A 22282-nucleotide genomic window follows, 5' to 3' on the forward strand; every position below is an offset into this window, starting at 1 on the left:
TGATGGCTCAGAGCCTGGAGCCTGTTTCCGATTCTGTGTCTCCCTCTCTCTCTGCCCCTCCCCCGTTCGTGCTCTGTCTCTCTCTGTCCCAAAAATAAATAAACGTTGAAAAAAAAAATTAAAAAAAGATTTAAAACTTTTAGGTTGAATAAGTCAGGTGTTTTTTTTTTTTCCTTGTAAAACTTCTCAGAGGCATATCAATGGAAGCATGGCATGCTCACATCATTGGTCAGTGAATGGCTCTCATCTGTCTGTTTGTTATTTAGTTTGTTTCACTTTTTTGAAAAGTGTTAAGCCCTCCTTTATTTGTTTTGGCAGCTAGTTGCATTATTTTTAAAAATAATAATAGCCAGTCCTTACACAGGAAAGCCAGGACCCCAGACATAACTGACTATATTTATAGACTAGGCACTGTATCTGTAGCCCTAATTCCCACCTGTTGAGAGGCGCTAACCTAAGAATAGGCTCGCATGAATGTGCTGAGGAAAACCTGAGGCCAGACTTGCCATCAGTCAGTGGTTGTCAACCGTTTCGCCAAGTTGCATGGATGCGTGGTCATACCTCATGAAGTGGGCTGGAAGTGGCTTCTTAGTATTAATAAAGTCTGCAAATATGTCTTAGAAGGAATTATAATTGGCTCAAGGGTAGTTCTCAAACAAGGCCTAAGAGGCATATGTGCCTACGGGAGCTAGTCAGGAAACACAAGTTAATTAACAAGGGTCACCTGTTAATGCGTAGGGCCACAGTGACGAGACTGGCGATGGGACACCACGGTTCCAGCAGCCAGCATTTGGTCCCAGACTACTGTTGCCACGCAGCAGTAGGGAGCTGGGGTGGCCCAGTTCTTCTGTTTGTTGTTGTTTTGCGAAAATCCAGAAACTCAGAGGCTTGTATGAATTCTCTAAATTTCAGATATTTATAACACATGGGATTTGCATTAAAAGAAAGTGGCTGAAGACTCTGTTCTGTCCATGAAATAACAGTCTGCAAATCTGGCCTAAAATTACATGATTCCCATGGATTGGCATTATCATGTGCCTCCTCCGGCGGTAGAGAAAGCAACGGAGATAGAGCTTGTTTGAAGATCATTGCGCTTAACTTGCCGACTGCTTTACTTTTCTACGGAAAATACTGTGGGTGCAGCAATAGACACCAACTATCCTTGATCGGGATCATGCCATGGTCACACAAAGAGGTCATCTGCTGTCTAGAATGGAGTAAATTGATAAATCTGTAGATTTCAGCTTGGGGGCCACGAGCTGGTGTGGGAGTAAACTTTAGGGACTGGAAGAGGGCAGTACAAGCTCAGCAGATCCCAGCTGCTGGTGGTAAGAGATGTGAGAAGCTTGTGCGTTTAATTTGAAGAACGTTACAAATTGGGTGCCCAGTCACAATGGCCTCTTCTCTCTGCTTCCGTGTTCCACATACCGCTGCCACACATGTGGGTTCTTGAGTTCTTTGCCCCTGATCTGGATCCTCCCCCAGATTTAGAAACTCTCAAGGTTTCTTGCCCCTCCCACCTGCCGCTCACCTCAGCATGGCTACTTTTCTCCTCTCTTTCACATTTCAGGCTGATAGGGCACTGTTTTTTTGGGAAAAAAAGCCCTAAAATGTAAGCCAGAAAAGTCCCCCCCGCAAAGATTTAAGTCCTTGTTCCCCACTTACAACCTAGAAAATCCTATACCCTCTCTCTCTGAGTTTTCATGTCTATAAAGCAGAGACTGTGCACAAAGTTTAAAGGTTATGGGAGGACCAGGGAAATAGAGAAGATGGAAATGTTTTATAAGTGGAAATCAGTACGTAAGCATGATTGTTTTGTTGTTCTTTCAGATTCCTATGATTATGTGTCACCTAGATGCTACCTATGTCAATGCTAGCCCCACTCAAGGTAAACCAAAGAACAAACTTAGGTAAAACAGCCAAAATGTTATTTCATATTCTCTTTCTAGAAAGTTAAATGTCTAGACCGATCTTGCTCCACTTTGTAGGATTTGCCATTTGCCATTACCACTGGCTACTGTTCTTAAACCACTGGAAAATGTCAATGTAACTTACATTCGAGCGATGCCATTGATACAAGCAAGCAATTGCAGGTTGGAGAAGGCACCTTGCTGGTGTCCAGAATGTTTATCCAGTTGATAACGATCTGAGCCATCTGGTACATAAGACAGTTTTCAGCAACTACACACGATGTTATTACCTGGCTACTTTTTTCCCCACATCCAGCCTCTTGTCCCTCTGGCTAACTGTCCAAGCAGGTTCCCATAAAACCCTTGTTACTGCAGAGGTATGACCTTTCATTGTCCACTCTTACAGCTGCTAAACTGGTAAAGATTGCTTTCAGTCAGTCGTCATTCAGTTACCAAGTGTCTGTTGAGTAGTTACTGCATGTCAGACACAATACTAGATACTGGAGATAACTTCAGAATTTACATTATTCTAGGGGAAACAAACCAAAAATGAACAAATAATCATAAATCATGATAAAATAAATGCTAAAGGAGCCGAGAAAGTAAATAATGGGAAGGAAACATGAACTTTAGGAAGAAGGGTAGTGAGGGAGCCTCTCTTCATGGAGGTGAAATTTAGGCTAAGAACTAGAGGGTAGCAGGCAACAGCCATGCTGTTGAGGACATGAAGAGGACAGGAGGTGAGCAGATTAGTATGTACCAAGGCCTTAGCCACGGAGGACTTCATTGTATTTGCAAAACTAAGATAAAGTCTCTTTCAGTTTGCTGTCACAGAAGTAGTTAAAGCAAAGTGACCTGAGTTTGGGGAGGTAAACTTGGAGTCAGATAATGAGGCTATACAGAGTTTGAGTTTAATCTATATTGTGCCAGGAAGAGATGTTAGTAAAAAGGTTTTTAACCAAGGAGTGACACAATCTCATTTATACTTACACTAGACATTATTAGTGTCCATCCATATCGTCTCCTTGGTCCCATACACATGCACGGTAGACCAGATGTATCAGGCAAGAAGGAGAGCAACCATCAACCATTGGCAGATGGGACTCGATGTACAAATTTCCCAGTTTTCTCTCGCGCAGGTGGCACAACTCAGAGTCATATTCTCTATCATGACCTGTGACCATTGAGCATTTGAAATGTGTCAACTGTGACATAAGAAAATTTTTATTTAATTTTAGTAATTAAATAGCCAGCTGTGGCTAATGGCTATTGTATTGGACAACCAAGTGGGATTGACCCCCAGCTGCCCCAAACCTGCTCATAAAGATGCATTTAATTGGGTTCCTCTCATTTCCTGTCTCGCTGCCTCATTTCCTTGCCAGTGCTGCATACTTTCATCTCTCATCTATACTATTTGCACTGAAATCTCTGTCTCCCAGCATTCCTATGGAGAGACCCACCTAAGGCAATCTTAAAGTGACCACTGTAGTCCAAAAAGGAAAAAAGATGGGAAGGGCACACAAGTGGAACTGAAGATACCGGTAAGGAGGTTTTTATACTATTTAGTAAACATATATGAAGAATTTTCCTGTCAAAACCAGGGGCACATCAACAAGTCATGCTTTTCCTTTTATGGAGAAGCTAAGAACTTGCATTCACATCTCAACTACATCTGTAGATTCCATTTAATAGGCTTAGTTATCCAAGGCCATCTTGATTAGCCAATAAGGCTGTGCCACATCTCATAAAAGTGAATCACAGTGAGAAAGCTTTCAGTCCCTTGTGATTCGACCTAGTCTCATCATCAATGAGCAAAGTTTCAAGTGAATTATTAACGAGAAAATTTCAAATCTGTCTCCAATCCTGGTATTTTCTTTCACCAAATGGCAAAACAAGTATGGCATTCTAGAAAATGCAGTGAAGAACCCAAATCTCTAGGCCTAACTTAAGGAATCATTTACACTTCTTGAAGGGGTTCTCAGAAATGACATCCTGTGCAGGCGATACCAACTCATCCCAACAGGAAAAAATGTTGCTCTAAAGTTCCAGTGTGGAATTTTAAAGCACGTAAGTGAAAAATTGGTACAGTCACCTAGTCAGTAAAGATTATATGTATGTAAGAGTGACAGAGACCGCTAAGAATATCGTTACAAAGGTAAATGAATTTACGACTAAAATTGACTTCCAGGAATAGTAAGACCATGCTAAAAAAAAACTTCTTGTAGCTATGTTCAGAGCAAATGGGACAAATCTACTGCCTAAAGCCAGGAAGGTGATAGAAATTCAGATTTTTCTCAAGCCAACTATTTTGTTTCTATTTTCTTTTTTGTCAGTAAAATTATCTTCTGCCTAAAACATCTGAAAGGAATATATTGTTAAGAGAGAAACTCAAGATAGAAGAAGAAATTTGTGGGGGTGGTTTCCCTTTTTTTTTTCTTTTCCAATTTTCGTTTAAATTCTAGTTAGTTGACATACAGTGCAATATTGGTTTCAGGAGTAGAATTCAGTAATTCATCGCTTACATACAACACCTGGTGCTCATCATACCAAATCCCCTCTTTAATACCCATCACCATCTAGCCCATCCCCCACCCATCTCCCTCCATCCACCATCAGTTTGTTCTCTAAGAGTCTCTTGTGGTTTGTTTCCCTCTTTATTTTTCCCCCCTCTCGTACGTTCATCTGTTTTATTTCTTAAATTCCACACATGAGTGAAATCATATATTTGTCTTTCTCTGACTGACTTATTTTGCTTTAGCATAATACACTCTAGTTCCAACCACATCACTGCAAATAGCACGATCTCACTCCTTTTGATGGCTGAGTGATGTAATGTATATATCACATAGAAGAAGAGGTTTGTAAGACAGCATCTAGCTCTCCTCACTGATTCAAGCACCCTGTGCAGTGATGGGGGGAGGGGGGAAGCCCTGCTTTGTACTATCCATTGATTTCTGCACTGTAAATACTCGCATCATGGCCGATTTCAAGCTACGAATGTGAAGTAGGGAAGAGATGTGTGTGATTGACCCCCACAAGCCAGTAAGAGCCAGCTCCAGTGTATAACCACCTGTGTGAAAAAAAATCACAAAACGATCAAAAAATGACTACACTCCTGACGGGGAATTTTGAGATATCTGGAAAAGACACCTGAAGTCTAATATTGGTTAAGTATAGCTACAATTGTTAAAAAAGAGGAAGTGAATTTTTAAAATTATAGACCAGTGACCCTGAAGCCAGCCCAGGGCAAGATGCTGCAGTAGATCATTTAAGGAATTTTTGTGAATAATTGGGAAAATAGTGATCACCAGGAACCAACTTGTGTTCACTGAGAAGAAAAAAGTCATGCCAGACACCTTTTTTCATTGGTCTATTTTCTTTAACTAGTCCGGAAGACTTTAAGAAATTGATGAATATGGGGGCGCGTGGGTGGCTCAGTCGGTTAAGCATTTGACTTCAGCTCAGGTCATGATCTCATGGCTTGTGAGTTCAAGCCCCACATCAGGCTTTGTGCTGACAGCTCAGAGCCCGGAGCCTGCTTCGAATTCTGTGTCTCTGTCTGTCTCTGCCCCTTCCCTCCTCATGCTCTGTCTCTCTGTCTTTCTGTCTCTGTCTCTCTGAGAAATAAATAAGCATTAAAAAATAAGAAAATAAAAGAAATTGATGAATATGATATGTCTAGACTTTAGCAAGGTAGGTGTCCTTGGCCAAGGACTGGCAAACTATGGCCCTTACAGTAAACCTGTCCTGCTGTCTGTTTTTATAAATAAAGTTCTATTGTGACACAGCCAGTTGTTTACATATTGGCTATAGCTGCACTTGCACTATAACAGCCGTTGGATAATGGCTACAGCAGAGATCTGATGGCTCAGAAAGCCTAAAATATTTAGCATTGGGCCCTTTATAAAGCTTGCTGACCCCTGGTCTATTATGGAAAAGGCTGGATGATAGTAAAAATTCGTGTGGGCGGGGCGCCTGGGTGGCTCAGTCGGTGAGCATCCAGCTTCAGCTGGGGTCATGATCTCACAGTTCGTGGGTTTGAGCTCCGCATCGGGCTCTGTGCTGACAGCTCGGAGCCTGGAGCCTGTTTTGGATTCTGTGTCTCCCTCTCTCTCTGCCCCTCCCCTGCTCATGCTCTGTCTCTCTCTGTCTCTCAAAAATAAATAAATTTTTAAAAATTTAAAAAAATTTGTGTGGGCTCATAACCATAATGAATAGCCATATTCAAATGTTTCTAAATCATGGAATGATTGTATTCTGGAGGAAGGTTCCTCGTAGCAGAAACCTGAGTTCTGTCCTGGCTGTGTCCAGTGCATTGTATTATTACTAACCATGTGAAAGAGGGTGTTCACATCGTATGCAGACAAATCTTGGAGATGGTCTACAGTCAAAGTGGTCATTGAGAATATAAGATGGTGAAATCAAGTTCAACCAAACAGGCAGGCAGAAGAAAGTAGTTTTGATGGTTATGAATAGTTGAAGGCCATGATGTTTAGATTTGTGAAAAAGAATAAACAGATCAAGAAGGAGAAGGATAGTTAAGGATATTTAAATATTGGAGGTTTTGTCGTTTAGAAGAGGGACTAAATTAGTTTTCTAAAGAGTGTATGGAATTTATAACTAAATATATTTCAGTTAAGGTAAGAACAATGTACCCAATAGGCTTTTCATAGGAGTTAGTGATTTTCTTGCTGTGAATGGTGTTCACACAGAAGAGAACTCTTAGGAGTTCTTTAGGAGGATTCATGCCTACACAACTTTGTACTTCTCAGAATTTGTGATGTGCTGAGCCTGATTTCTTACCAGTAGAGTAGAAATAAAATTAGAGATAATTTGTACTGTCAGATTCTTATGGCGCAAGACATTCTTAAACCCTGAAGAGCAACTGAATCCGCCTGCATCCAAATTGCCTCGTTCAGATGTCCAGATATCCCTTAACTGACCCAGAAGTATTGTTCACCGGCCATCAGTTTCTTCAAAGCAAGTTGGCCACGCCTGGAGCAAGCCAGCTCCATTGCTCATCAGCCAGTTACAGCAATAATGAGATGATGACGGGAGTGACTTGGGGTCACAGGAATTTTACAGGAAACCGGCAGCCCTTTGTTATGGAGATGGGACAAAAGATTTCCGGGATGTTTGATCAGGTATAACTTCAACTGCAAGGATGAACCAATCAGAAGTTTGATAACAGGGAAGCAGCCCAGAAACACATAGGTCAAAACCCAAATGGCTGAAGGCAGGACTTGGTTCAAAAATGTAAAACTGGGGGCGCCTGGGTGGGTCAGTCGGTTAAGCGTCCGACTTCAGCTCAGGTCACGATCTCACGGTCCGTGAGTTTGAGCCCCGCGTCGGGCTCTGGGCTGATGGCCCAGAGCCTGGAGCCTGTTTCCGATTCTGTGTCTCCCTCTCTCTCTGCTCCTCCCCCGTTCATGCTCTGTCTCTCTCTGTATCAAAAATAAAATAAAAACGTTAAAAAAAATTAAAAAAATAAATGTAAAACTGAACACCTCACTAAATATTTTACCCAGGGATGTCTCCACTACCTTTCCAATGGTTTATCAGATTATAGTTATCATTAAAGTTATAGTTATCATTAAAGACAGTAACATATAATTAGTGGGATACTCCATAAATGAAAATTCACCTGGACCAAAACCTCAACTCTATTTCACTTTCCTGTCTTAACATGCCCATTATGATCTCAGCATTGTTTCCAGGCATATCTAAATAAAAGACCACCAGATATTCCTTTGCCCTGGGAGAAAGTTTTGTTTGGGGAGAAAATTGTTGAATGGAAACACTCGGGGGTGCCACGTTCATTGTTAATTAATTTTTCATTGTGGTACATTTACCCCGACTTCAACAACAAAGTGCCAAATACTAGTGCTGAACAATGCCTGCCTGCATGCAAATGCCATCAAAGAAATGTGTGGCCTATGTCAGAGGAACATCGCCCTACAAAATAATCTCTTTATAATCCTGCCCTAATGCGGTGATTGTCAACCCTGAAAGATGCACTGCCTCCTTTCGACATCACCTAAGCCTCCTGTAATGAAATTCATGGATACTACAACTTCTCTATACATGTGTTTCCAAAAACTTAATGTAGTTTGCAAGTATAATATAAAAGAGAAATGCAAGAAAATTGATGTATAATAAAAATAATATTTATTCTGACCTGTAAGTGCTCTGGCACATAATGTCAGAAAACGTAATGAAAAACTTAGAGACTTGAGCACGTGTATAATGACTAAGTTTAGATTTAAGAGAAGTAAAATTTATTCAGATACTGCTGACGTATTATATTTTAAATTACAGATGAAGAAAAATTTTGTGAGTGTGTGTACAAATGCTTTAAAGTATAGACAAAGTATTACAGAGAAAGACAGATACCATATGTGTTCACTCTTATGTGGATCCTGAGAAACTTAACAGAAGACCATGGGGGAGGGGAAGAAAAAAAAATTAGAGAGGGAGAGAGTCAAACCATAAGAGACTCTTAAAAACTGAGAATAAACGGAGGGTTGATGGGGGGTGGGAGGGAGGAGAAAGTGGGTGATGGGCATTGAGGAGGGCGCCTGTCGGGATGAGCACTGGGTGTTGTTTGGAAGCCAATTTGACAATAAATTTCATGTAAAAAAAAGAAAAGAAAAAGAAAATACAAAGTAACAGAGAATGTGTGTTTACCTAAAGCCAACAATGCAGCATCTGTAAATAAAAACTGAAAGAGTTAGGTTTATTGCTGACTCAAATCCACAATCCACGTTCCTATTGCTAATGTGCTGTTTCTAAAATGGTGACTAATTCTCGGTAAAGTTCAGGACAAAGAAGGACAGTCTTTCCCCATGTACATGTTAGCCACGCTCCTGAGTAAATTTACTATATCAAAGTCATGCCAGCACGAATGTCCATCGATTGACCAACAGATTAAACAAAATGTGAAAGAAACCAGACACAAAAGGTCACATATTATATGATTCCATTTAAATGAAATGTCCAGAATAGGCAAGTAGATTGGTTGGTTTCCGGGAGCTGGAGGGAAGGGGGAATGGGAGAGTGACAGCTAGTTGTTGTTTGGGACTAACGGAAATGGTCTAGAATTAGATAATGGTGATACACAACCTTTCTTTTTCCTTTTTTTTTTCCTCTTTTCTGTTTTGTTTTGTTTTGGTTTTGGTTTTGGTTTTGGTTTTGGTTTTGGTTTTGTTAAGTATAGTTGGCCCACAATGTTCCATTAGTTTCAGGTGTACAACATAGTGATTCAACATCTTGATATATTATGCTCCATTCTCCACAAGTGTAGTTGCCATCTACATATACAACCTTTTGAATATACTAAAAACCATTGATTTGTATGCTACTTTAAAGGGTGAACTTAGGCGTGCCCGGATAGCTCAGTTGGTTAAGCATCTGACCTTGGCTCAGGTCATGATCTTGTGATTCATGGGTTCTAGCCCCGTGTCGGGCTCTGTGCTGACAGCTCAGAGCCTGGAGCCTGCTTCAGATTCTCTCTCTGTTCCTCTCCTGCTTGTGCTCGCTCTCTCGCTCTCTCTCTCTCTCTCTCTCTCTCAAAAATAAATAAATCAAAGGAGGAAGGGTGAATTTTATGGAACGTTAATTATGCCTCAGTTTTTTAAAAAACATGCAAAATTTCTCTTTTGTGTCTGAGTTCACTTCTGGGCTCAGATCACTTAAAACAGGTTTTCACTTACACCAACGTTCACTGTGACATTAATTATTCTTTGGGACAATGACTCTGCCTTGAGCAGCATTATGTCGCGTACTTCAGGCATACAGCATCTTTTTCTTCTCACCACATAGCAGTAGCAGCCCATAACCCCTGTAGCAACAATAAATCGTTGGACAAATCTCCACATGGCCCATAAGGGTAAGGTTTTGCTCTTGTTAAGAACTATAGTCATAACAGCATGCAAAAATAATTAAGACGTATCAATACTTGGCACTGTACTTTGCTGGATTTCCATCAGCACTTACCACCCCTTAGGGATTTCAAGGACTGTTCAAGCTGTGTCTGTTGGTTCCTTCATCTGCCTTTCCTTCCCCATCCAATTTTTAAGACAGCAATGCAGAATATATTCTTATCCCGTGATCCATGAGATGATTGCAGGTTTCTGTTTGGATTGTTTCCAAAATAAAAATTATTAAGATGTGCGGTATTCCTCAGAATTTACAGCCTCTCTTAAGATTCAATAATGATACGTTTCTTAGAAGGAGCTTAACAACTTTATAGTTCAGTAGTGCTTTGAGGTAGAGGGTGCATTAAAAAAACACACACAAAGCTTCCAAACTATTTAGGATTTTTTTTAATGTTTCTCAAAGCTTTTTCATTCTTGCTTGGGTTTCTTTTTCTTTTTTCATTTAAAACAGCAGTTAAGAGAGCCTCAAGGCATGGGAAGGGCTTCAAATGTGAAACTGAGTAACTGACTGATGGCTTGCAGGGTTGAAGCTGCACTGTGGGCTGCTTGGCATCACAAAAAGCAACTAAGAATCTTTTCAGTTTTTCTTTTAATGAATCGTTCCCTTCCAAATGCTGAAGGCTTCAAACCAAGATCTAAGTCATTGATTCCTAAACCAAGTTTTGGTGCACACAAAGATGTCTCTAATGGCTTCAAAGAGAGTCTAAAAGTCTCAAAATACTTTATTTTTATTTATAGTCTTTTTCAAAATAGAATATGCCCTGAGAGTAACTTAGAAAAGATGGATAATGCAACTCAGACTTTCTCAAAAATACTATCTCGGCCTGCTGGTCACTGGCCAACATCACTGGGAGCATGCTTTCTGCAGCCTCCTGTGGACGATTGCCATTTGTGGGATGGGATTTTGATGAAATAATTATTCAGCTTAAACATTGACTATAGTTCCAAAGAGAGGAGAAAAGAAGGCATTGATTTCAAAATGTCATTCTCTTCCTAAACACCACAGAGTATTTTTTTATGTTTATTTATTTTGAAGGGTGGTGGACAGAGAGAGAGGGAGAGTGAGAATCCCAAGGGGGTCTATGCTCAGCACGGAGCCCCATGTGGGGCTTGACCTCATGACCGTAAGATCATGGCCTGAGCCTAAACCAAGAGATGATTGCTTAACCGACGAACCAGGGGCACCAACTGAGGATTTTTAAATCCCAGAGAAGAATTAGAGATAGATCTTATATTTTTCATGATCATTCCATTTGGCCTCCAACATAAACACTGCAAATTCTATAACTGGATATAAAAACTCTTTGTGTCAAATATTGTAGTCTAAACATAAAATTAATGATCTGTTTGAATAAGGTAAACCCTACATTTCAAATTGCTCACATTTCACCTTTATTCCAGATTGCATGTAAAAAGCATAATGGATTTGGGTCAGATCAAACACATTATTAGAACAACTCAAGACCGGCTAAAAGTCTCTCAGGGACAGCCTTTCAATTAGCCGGGAAACAGGGGTCATTATGTTGGTTTTCTACCTTCTGAGGTATTTAACAGATGTCAGTGACATGTGACATGTGTGCATATGTAAGATATGGATTTGACAGAGGGGGCTTTGAATTTCTATGAAATTTCAGGGTTGGCAACTCAAAGCCTAGTTTAAGCGTTTGATAGAAAAGTGAGTCTTTGGGGCCCTCATTCTACCCTCTCTGCTCGGAGAACTTCCAGCTCTAAGGCCAAAGTTCCTGAACACACATGAGGACGTATAGGTCCATTACTTGTTCCATGTTGGAGCAATTGTTTTTTTTCTTTTTTAACTTTTTATTATAGCAAATTTCAAGCATAAAACAAAAGCGGATGATATAATATAATGAACACTTGTTTACCCAAAACCCAGCTGAAACAAATGGTAGTACGTAGCCCAACTTTTTTTTATTCTCCACACGCCCACCAAGATCCCCCACCCCAGATTATTTTGAAGCAACTCTTATCATCTCAACTGTACATCTTTCAGGCTGTAAAAGGTAAGGCACCTTTTAAGAAAACATAATCACGATATGATTACCAAAACTAATAAACAATTAATGAATCACTAATATCACCAAATGCCAGATCAGTGCTATTTGTGCTCTTCTGATTATCTTATGATTTTTCAGTAAGTTGCAAGATCCGAATATGGATGCAAGTTCCATATGCAACAATGGATTGATATGTTTCCTAAATCTTGCAGGTTTCCCTTCTATCTTGCTTGTTTTTTTCCATCTGAAAAAAAAAAAATTGAAACAGTCGATTGCCTCTGTCCTGTAGAATTTTCCCAAGTCTTCACTTTGTGGATTAGATCTCTGTACTATTGTTTAAAACAATCCCGTCCCTTGAATTTCCTATATATCAGTAATGAGATCAAGAGGCTGGATGAGATTCATGTTGTATTTTTTTGTTCTCTCTTTCTTCAGGTAAGACTTCTCCAACAAAGATTTATACTTTCATCAGGAGGCACATAATGTCTGGTTGCCTCTTTTTGTGATGTTATTGATCATCAGTGATTGATTACCAGTCATTGATGATCACTACTCAGATTCACTGATTTCTTAGAAGTTAGAAATAGTGATATTTTGGGGACGCCTGAGTGGCTCAGTCAGTTGGTTGTCTGACTTCAGCTCAAATCATGATCTCACGGTTCGTGGTTTCGAGCCCCGCATCGGGCTCTGTGCTGATAGCTCAGAGCCTGGAGCCTGCTTTGGATTCTGTGTCTCCCTTTCTCTCTGCCCCTCCCCCACTCATATCCCCCACCTCTCTCCTTCAAAAATAAATAAACATTGAACAAATTTTTAAAAAAAGAAATAGTGATATTTTTAATTCTTTCATTCCTTGTTTGTTTATTAACTGGAATACTTGTCTAAAAAGGAAATTTTCTCCTCATCATTATCTAGAGGTACAGATTTTATAAGAAGGCATAATAAATGTTTGCTTCTCTTCATTTGTCAGCTTTCAAAATATTGAGATGTTTCATCAGCATCCCCCAAAGTAATCAGTGACTTTTTTAGTATTGTTGTGACTTTGTGGAGGTCAATATATTTGATGTCTTTTGTTTCTTTGCATGTCTCATCCTTACTGAAGCTCAAATTGCCCCCTCTTCTGCCGTTTGAAACTTATTGAGGGCTTTCCAGGGACTTTTAAAGGCAAACCAGAAAGGAATTTCAGTAGGAATTGCAAGGGCTTCCTGAGCAGCGATTAAGAGCCCCTTCCCTCTTGTTGGGGTGCCTGGGGTCTCAGTCGGTTAAGTGTCTGACTTCAGCTCAGGACATGATCTCATGGTTCGTGAGTTTGAGCCCTTCATTGGGCTCTGTGCTGACAGCTCAGAGCCTGGAGCCTGCTTCACATTCTATGTGTCTCTCTTTCTCTCTCTTAGTCCCCAACTTGCTCTCGCTCTTTCTCTCTCTCTCTCTGTCTCAGAAATAATTAATGAATAAACTTTAAAGAGAGAGAGAGAGAGTTCCCTTTGTAGAGTGCTTTACAAAGTGCTTAACACTCTTTTGTCTCATTTGGACTCACCCATCATTTTAGCAGTGTTGGGTTTGGGCTCTCAGACAGTACCTGATGGCACCCATGTTGAATAGTAGAGGACACATAGCCCAGATGAATGAAACAACTCTGCCAGGGTAAACCAGCGTCCTTGATTGTGGAGCAGTGATGAGTATCAGATCTTCTGATATCAGGGCTCTTAACACTGTGTCTTAATAAAGCTAAACCCTATTTATCCTTCTTATGGTTATTCCCATCCCAGTCTTGAGAACAACCTTAGGCACCTTCTAAGATACTTGAAGACACAAGTGTGTGATTAAATCCACAGTTATCCGTTCCCACAGAACATTGGAATGTTATGGGCCAACACAGTGAATTATACCATGTTCTATTTTCTCTTGATGAGATTCACAGTCCATGAAGTTCATCAAAAAGTCCATATCCCAGGATGAAGGAAGATTGAGAAAGTGTTGCTGAGTAAGCACTTTGTAAAGAATGAACCTTTTTTTAACAAGTCCTTCTTAGTTGAGCAGGGGTAGGGAGAAGTTGGAGTTACAAGAGGAAACTCAAAAAAAAAAAAAAAGAGAGAGAGAATTTCAGGTTGGACTAGCTTTTCCTGGGAAGGGATGAAGCCTTGTGATAGGTATCTTACTACTGTCAAGCATTTTGCTGTAACCTGGGAAACTGGATCATTTTCCTGCTGCCTAGAGATCTGACATAAGCATATTTTCCTAAGCATGTTTCAAGTCGATTAGCTTCAGCCGTAGTGTTTTAAATGGTCTAATGATCTCCAACCACTAGTGTTTTTGTCCATTACAGGTTGGGAGTAAATGGGAATTTGCTGAAAATTCGGGCGCGGGTTTTGTTCTCCTAGGTAATAAGATAAAATAAAATTTTCTTAATGACTCTTTAAGCAGTTGACTGAAAAAAACAATAACTGTGACTCAAATTAATATGAAGGCAAAGGCTTTCAGCTAAAGAACAGCCATAGATGTTACTAACATCCTAACATCTTTCCATCTGTGTTCTCTGTTACTGAAATTTCTATGTTCTCAGAGATGAGCAGGGCCCTCCGGGTTGCTCAATGGATTATCCAGAAGTAGGTGGATGCCACAACAATATGAAATGTCTGAATGAAAAGCTAAAAATGAAATCAGTCTGCTTCTAACAGATGTCTAGGTATACAAGTTTCTTAAACCAAATAGTTAAATCATGGGTTAGCAATCTTTTTTTGTGTAGACGGTCAGGAAGTAATTGTTTTAGACTTTGCAGGGGACTACTGAACCTGCCATCACCACTTGCAAGAAAGCATAGACAATACATATGCAAATGGATAGGGCTGTATTCTGATGAAATTTATTTACAAAGTTATTTGCGAGCAAGTAACAGGCTAGATTTGGTGTTTGAGCCATAGTTTGCACACCTCCGACATAGATGGGGACAGAATATTTTGCTTTCATGTGAGAATTTGACACTTAGTGGCAGATGTGAGAGGAAAGGTGTGGATTATAGAATATTTTTGTTGTTGTTGTTGTTGTTGTTGTTATATTTATTTATTTTTATTGTAAAACTGTTTTAAAGACAGTGTGGCTCTGGTAGAAGGTCACAGATCAAATTTCTGCAGGGTGAAAACTTTCAGTTACATGGGAGATGGACGTGTGTATAAGATTTTGGAAGTGGTGAGGTTAGAGTTCAGCAGAAAGAACCTGCCCTCCCAACGTAAAGGGATCCTGGTACTCAGCCATACCTGACTGTCACCATGTGGAAATGTCCAGTGTCTCCATCTCCTCTAATGATGCGATGAAATCTCCCTATTTTTAAAGATTGGGAAATAATTGAAGAGTGTTTAAGACAATGCACAGGAAAACCAAAACAAATCTCAAGGTGTCCAGAAACGTATCCATCAAGTACACAGTAGGTTCTCAATAAACATATGTTAGAAAGGAAGAGGAAAGGGAATAAGGGAAAGAGAGAGGGATGGAGGCAGAGAGGCTGAGAGGAAACCAAAAAGAAAAGGTCAAAGTCAAAAAAAAAAAAAAAAAAAGGAAAAAGAAGCAAATGGTCAAAGTTGTTCCATAAACCACCAGTTTTCAAACTCCAAGCAAAAGACTACATCTGCTCATTCAGCACTGCTCTCATGATGTGGTATGTATTAGAAGAGAGGAGATGTTCTGTATTTATTCAGCCAAAATGATACGTGCCATTTGCAACCTACCAGAAATGAAACAAAGTGAGGACCAAGGCCCTGGAGAAAGAAATCTTGATTTTCATTCAAGACCCCCATCGTGGAAGGCAGGTAGTGCTCATGTCCAGCCTCACTGCATGAGCAGTAGCGATCCCTCCCTCACTGTATGTGGTAACATCTGGGAGCTTTGTAAGGATGCCAGTGCACGCTCTCAGAGCTTCTCAGATTCTGATTTAATGGGTCCAGCGTGAAGCCCAAGGCCTTGATGTTTTTTGCTTCTTAGTTCTCTCCGTGCTATGGTAAAACACAGCCAGACTCGGAACCACTAACCTCAACATGAAGGACATAGGTGGTGATGATACTAGGATGATATTTAGATTTACGAAGAATAGACAATAAAGAATTGTTTCAGATGGCCATTGAGTGATGTCTCCAATAACTCATGCAATGTTGCATTGACTCATCCCACTAGTTGAACAGTTCACACAATAACCCTCCCTAATCTTGCCCCAAACTACCACCTGACCCATGTCTTAGACCAGGGGTTGGCAAACTTAGTTCGCTGCCTGCTTTTGTATAGCCTGTGAACTAAGAATGGTTTTTATGTACTTAAATGACGAAAAAGAATGTTCAAGAATAATATTGGTGGCAAATCAAAATGATAAGAAACTCAAATCCCAGTGCCTATAAATAAAGTTTTATCGGAAGCTAGCCATGCCTGTTCATTCATACGTAGTCTGTGGTTGCTTTTATACTACGATGGCGGAGTTGAATAATTGCAAAGGGAATGTGTGGCCTACAAAGCCCAAAATGTTTACTGCCTGACCCTTTACAGAAAAACGTTGCTGACCCATGTCTGGGAGGGTGTAGACCCTTTTATTTGCAGAGACTGACAAATATAATGAACAATTACAAAGCCTGTGTTCTAACCCAACAAATGATTATGTCCCCCTCGTGTCACAGGCTCCTTCCATGGGGCGCTGAGATTCTGAATCGTTTTGCGCCTTGGACCCTTTGGGCAGTCTGGAGATGTCTGTCAACTCTTTTCCAGCATCATAGTTTTCAAATGCATAAAATAAAATACACAGGATTTAAAGAAAATTATATTAAAATTCAGTTATCAAAATATTCTTTAATGTGATATAGTAATATCTGTGCCTCGTTATTAAAGCATTAAATAATAAAATCTCGTGGCAGGTTTATTAACTATCATAACTGTAAAGCAGTGGTAAGCGTAAAATATTTTGAAATATCTGTAACTGTAATGTGACATGAAATACCTGTGATTTCTCTAGGTAACAAAGTCGGAGGTAGGGCTTAAACCACTGTGGTTATTTGCCCACATTCATAATAGAAGAAAACGCTAAATTTAAGTTCGAGTTTGATGCAAATAGAGATCAATGTTTTTCTAACCACGCAGAGTTTCATGAAAACAAAGATACGATGTTCTTCTAACCAAGTTAGTGGACTCCTCAAACTTTATTCATAGGCCAGCATTCATGGACTCAAGGCTAAAAATTCGTGAGAGTCTCTGTCACTTCTGGGCCCATGGACACTTCTCTTTGAGCCTCTCCTTCCCATCAGTAGACAGAGAAGAGAGAGGATCATTCTGGAATTAAGGGACAGCCCTGGAAGTGGTAATACAGTAGAAATCCAATCCACATTCCATTAAGTAGAAATCCAGGTTATGGCCCCACATAACTGCAAGGGAGCCTGGGAAATGCAGTCCACTGTGTGCCTGGGAAGGCTGAGAGACCCACATGGTGAACCTCTGGCTGGTCTCACCACAGACTTCTCTCCAGAGCACTACACAGAATGCCTGTGGAAGCGGCATTGGTCTGCTTTGACTGCCATAACAGAACACCACAGACTAAGTAGCTTAAATAAGAAAATTTGTTTTCTTACAGTTCTGGAGGCCGGAATGCCGGGATCAAGCTGCTACCAATTCGCCTCCTGGGGAGGGCCCACCTTGTAGCTCATAGGTGACTGCCTTCTCACTGCCTTCTCACACTGTGGAGAGAGAGAGTGAGCTCTCTGGTGTCGCTTCTTGTAAGGATGATAATCCTATGGGATCAGGGCCCGCCTCTTATGACCTTCTATAAACTTAATTACTCCTTATACGCCATTACACCGTGTCTCCAAATGCAGCCACACTGGGGGTTAGTCCTTTAACAAATGAATTTGGGGGGGACACGTATCAGTCCACAGCAGAAGCCATGTGTCAAGTTCCTCTCTAAGACTTGGAGAAAGGAGGATGTTTTTTTCAGAGACTTACTGGTTGCTTGATCCTAATATGGTAAACAGCTCCACATTTTTCCATTTTCATGTTTTATCCCAAAGCAACAGAGCATTACATTAATTGACTTGTCTTATTAATTCAATAAGCCGCTTCCAGGGTGAAATGCTTAGCTATGCTTGTTTGTTTTGGGTCCTTTTTGGTCGTTGTGAGAAAGCTTCAAGGCTCGAATCAGTCAGCTGTTTTTCACAGTCACTGAAAATTTTTTACGCACTGGTGAAGATTTGCCGCATTTGGAATTACTACAACTGCTAGTTTCTCATTATATTATAATTTAATTCACACTTTTGGGGACGATAAGAAAATATTAGGTAGTTCACATATTGTAGTCAGATATTTGCTCACGGATAGTTAATACTGTATTTTAGCATTTATTTTAAATGGCATTCAGTGCAGTAAATTTGACAGCATCAGTTAAAGCCGAAAGAAATTCTTGTGTGATGATGGTAATTCTAGCCTAAAACAGTGAAATGTGGACCTCAATCAAATACTTTTTTGAAAATAAAATTAGGAAATCAACTGAGTAGTGAAAACTTCCTGCAAACAAAGTGGGGGTGGGGGTGGAAATCTAGATATTTAATGATCAGATCCTTACATTTATACACCTTAAACTGACACACTGTTATTTGTCATTTGTATCTCAATAATGCTGGGAGAAAATCTAGATATTTAAGAGACAAAAATCTTATAGGATTAAAATCATTCCTGATAGCGACTTTTAAAGGACTCCCCAGACTTGTACTGTTGGTTTTCTTTTTCCCAAAATCCTTCGATATGGCACCAGAGCAGTACAGATGGGTACCTAATGTGTGTTTTTAATGAGATTTATGTTGATGATGATAAATATGCTATTTTGTGAAACCACATGGGATAGGTACTAAAGCATGGTGAAGGGATGTTTTAAACAATTGTTAGCAATTTAGATACTAATCTCAAGGACAATTTGAAATTTACATTATTAATATGAAAATAGCATTTTAAAGCAAAAGCACAGATAGTCTCCTTTCTCCGCAAGGACACAGACGTGCATGTTTTTTTTCCTTCTTTGCAAAGAGGCCATTGAACAACAGGTTTTTAGCAAAAATCCAAGAAGGTTTAAAGTGCTTGTTCTAAAAACTGTCTGATATGTTGAGCCTGCAAAGCAGCTCATACTTAGAAAAGTGGGTTTAATATGAATAAATATTCGTGGCCCAGTGCCCACTTAAGCCTGGAATAAAATATAAAGTAACAAAATATTATTTTAAGCTTTCCTCTGGTGTATTATAGCAGAACCTGATACAAATCAAAGATGAATGCATTAGGTAAAAGGGTTTTTATTGCAAAGAATTGACTTTTTAACAGGTTTTCCTCTACTAATATTAAGAAACTGATAATGATGAAAATGTAAAATTAGTAGCTTATGTGATCTTTTTCAGGGCGTGCTCTGTTAGCTCTAGGACTTCAGAAACAACTTCCTTGCTTCCACACAAAACGTAGCCAAAAGACTGGGAGCACACGAATCCATGCATTCATCTGTTCCTTTGAAGATTTAATTATTCATTCATTTAAAATCCATTTGGTTAGGGGCACCTGGGTGGCTCAGTTGGTTGGGCGTCTGACTGGCTCAGGTCATGATCTCATGGTCCGTGAGTTCAAGCCCCACATCAGGCTCTGTGCTGGCAGCTCGGAGCCTGGAGCCTGCTTCAGATTCTGTGTCTCCCTCTCTCTCTGCCCCTTCCCCTTCATGCTCTGTCTCACTCTGTCTCAAAAATAAATAAACATTAAAAAAATATATATATATATAAAATCCATTTGGTTATTCAGCAAATGATCTTGAATACCTACTATGCGCCAGGCTTTTTCCCATTCATTTATTTTATCACATATTATTTTTTGCCCATACATTTCAGGAATACGTTCCCTGAGGGGAAAAAAAAAAGCAATTCAAACAATAGCAAACATACAAAGGAAAAAAAAAATCTAAACTCTCACTTCACTCTCCCCAATGCCTTCACCATAACTAACCAAGCCCCAGATTAGGAGTCAACAGGCAGTGAGCCCACAGGCTAGATTTTATTTTTGTACATTCCATGAGCTAAGAATCTTTTTACATTTTGAAAGGGTTATTTAAAAATAAAAACATGAATAATATGTAGCAGCAACTGTTTTAGGGCCTGCAAAGCCTAAAATATTTCCAGTCTGGTCCTTTAGAGACAAAAAATGTTTGACTACTGGGATAGACTTCCAGACCTTTTGCTAGGTATGTACCTATGTCTGTACATATATAAACACACAAATAGACAGAAATCTACAGTGTTGCGTATTTTTATTTGTTCATGGCTGTGCAGCTTCCTTTTTTTGTTGTTGTTTTCTGCTTTATAGTGTATCTTGAAGATTGTTCTGTGTCAATATGTTTGCCTCAACTTCATCTTTTTTAACTTCTAATAGCATTTCATACACGTTGTGTATTCCCTGCTTCTAGAAAGCCATTGCCCTCTCTTCCATTGGGAGCAACCCTTCTCTGAAAAGGCTCCCCGATGCATTTTCATTTTAGCCCTCAACCACGTGTCCCTGTCGTCCATTTTAAATATGCATCCTTTCATTTATTCATTCTACAAAACTTTTTTTGACACCTACTCTATGTTGGGTACTCGTCAAGCCCCTAAGGACTCAATAGTGAAATAAACAGACCAAACTTCCTGCCTCAGAAAGCATACGTTCTACTAGAAGGAACGAAACCAGTTGGTGAAATAAAATACGAAGCAAGGAAGGACAAGATGAAATGTTAGAGGATGGGGCTTGAAATTGAGATCAAGTGGTCCTAGATGGCCTCCGTGAGAAAGTGACTCTTGAGAACAGACCCTTAGAAAATGAGGGTGCTATCCAGGAGAATATCTGAAGGGAGGCATTTTGGACAGAAGGAGCAATGAGTAGAAAGGCCCTGAGGTGGGCTCATGTGTGGTGAATCTGAGGAAGATCAAAGATAGCAGGAAGATCAGAAGGGCAGAAGCAAAGTGAACGAGGAAGAGAGAGGTAGCAATGACATCAGAAAGGTCATAAGGACCTGCATTGTGTGGGACTTCTGGACTATAGTAAGGACTTGGGCTTTTAATCTAAGTAAGATGGGAACCATGGTAGGGTATTGGGCACAAGAGTGACATGGTCTAATTTTCTTTTAATAAAATAATTCTGGTTGCTTCTTGAAAACAAATTGTAGAGGTGGAAATACAAATATAGAAGCCGCTGGACCAGTTAGGAGACTGTGATCACAATCTAGGCGAGATATAATGGCAGCCCAGAATGGGGGTGGAAGTGAGGGTGTATTGTGGAGTGAACATTTATATCCTCCTAAATTCATAGGTTGAAATCTTTTTTTTTTTTTTTTTTTTTTTTTGAGAGAGAGAGAGGCGGGGGGGAGAGAGAGAATGAGTGGGGGAGGGACAGAGAGAGAAAGAGCAAGAATCCCAAGCACGCTCTGCATTGGCAGAGCCCGTTGCAGGGCTCGAACTCACAGAGCTTGAGATCATGACTTGAGCCAAGACCAAGAGTCAGATGCTTAACCGACTGAGCCACCCTGGCACCCCCATATTTTGAAATCTTAACCCCCAATGTGATGGTATTTGGCCTTTGGGAGGTAATTAGGGTTAGATGAGGTCATGAGGGTGAGGGGCTCATGATGAGATTAATGTCCTTATATAAAGAGGAGGAGATTCAGGATCTCCCTCTCTCTGCTCTCCACCATCTGAGATTCGATGAGAAGACAGCCATGTGCAACTTAGGGAGAGGACCTTCACCAAGCACCAGATCTGCTGGCACCTTGATCTTGGACTTCCCAGCCTCCAGAGCTGTGAGAAATAAATGTTTATTGTTTAAGCCCCTCAGTCTATGACATTTCATTACAGCAGCCTAAACTGATTGAGACAAGGTGGTAAGAAATGGATGCTTTAAACAGCCAGAAGAAGGGAAAACCAGCTTTGAGACTCTGGTACCTTGATCAGTAGGTAAATCCCTCTCATTCCAAAAATGATGACCTTGTGTTATAGGACAAAACTTCAGATTTCAAGGAAAGGCCGGGGTCAGCCTAGAAAATAAATCTTAATGTCTGAGATCACATCTTATATGGGCTACACATCCTTAAAGTTAGGGTTTATTAGTTATTTTAAGATCAAGGCCATGTTCTCATTAAGTGTCATCGTAGAAGATTAGTTGTAGGGTCTGTTGTGAAACCAGTCAACCTGAGAGAAGGCAACGAGGTTTCCCTTTGCAACTGTTCCAAGAGAGAATGTAATAATATGTGCAATTGCTTTAAAACTGAAATATGGAAAGAGTCTGACTGTAGGCCAAAGCACATGAAAGTTCCCAGAAAGTAGGTGAATGAGGACAAACCTAACAGCTATGGTCCTGGCAGGCTCTAAATGACCCTGGGGGTATTTTTGAACAGTCTGGGACAGTTCTG

This window comes from Leopardus geoffroyi, chromosome A2 (assembly GCF_018350155.1).
Source record: "Leopardus geoffroyi isolate Oge1 chromosome A2, O.geoffroyi_Oge1_pat1.0, whole genome shotgun sequence".
Classification (NCBI taxonomy): domain Eukaryota; kingdom Metazoa; phylum Chordata; class Mammalia; order Carnivora; family Felidae; genus Leopardus; species Leopardus geoffroyi.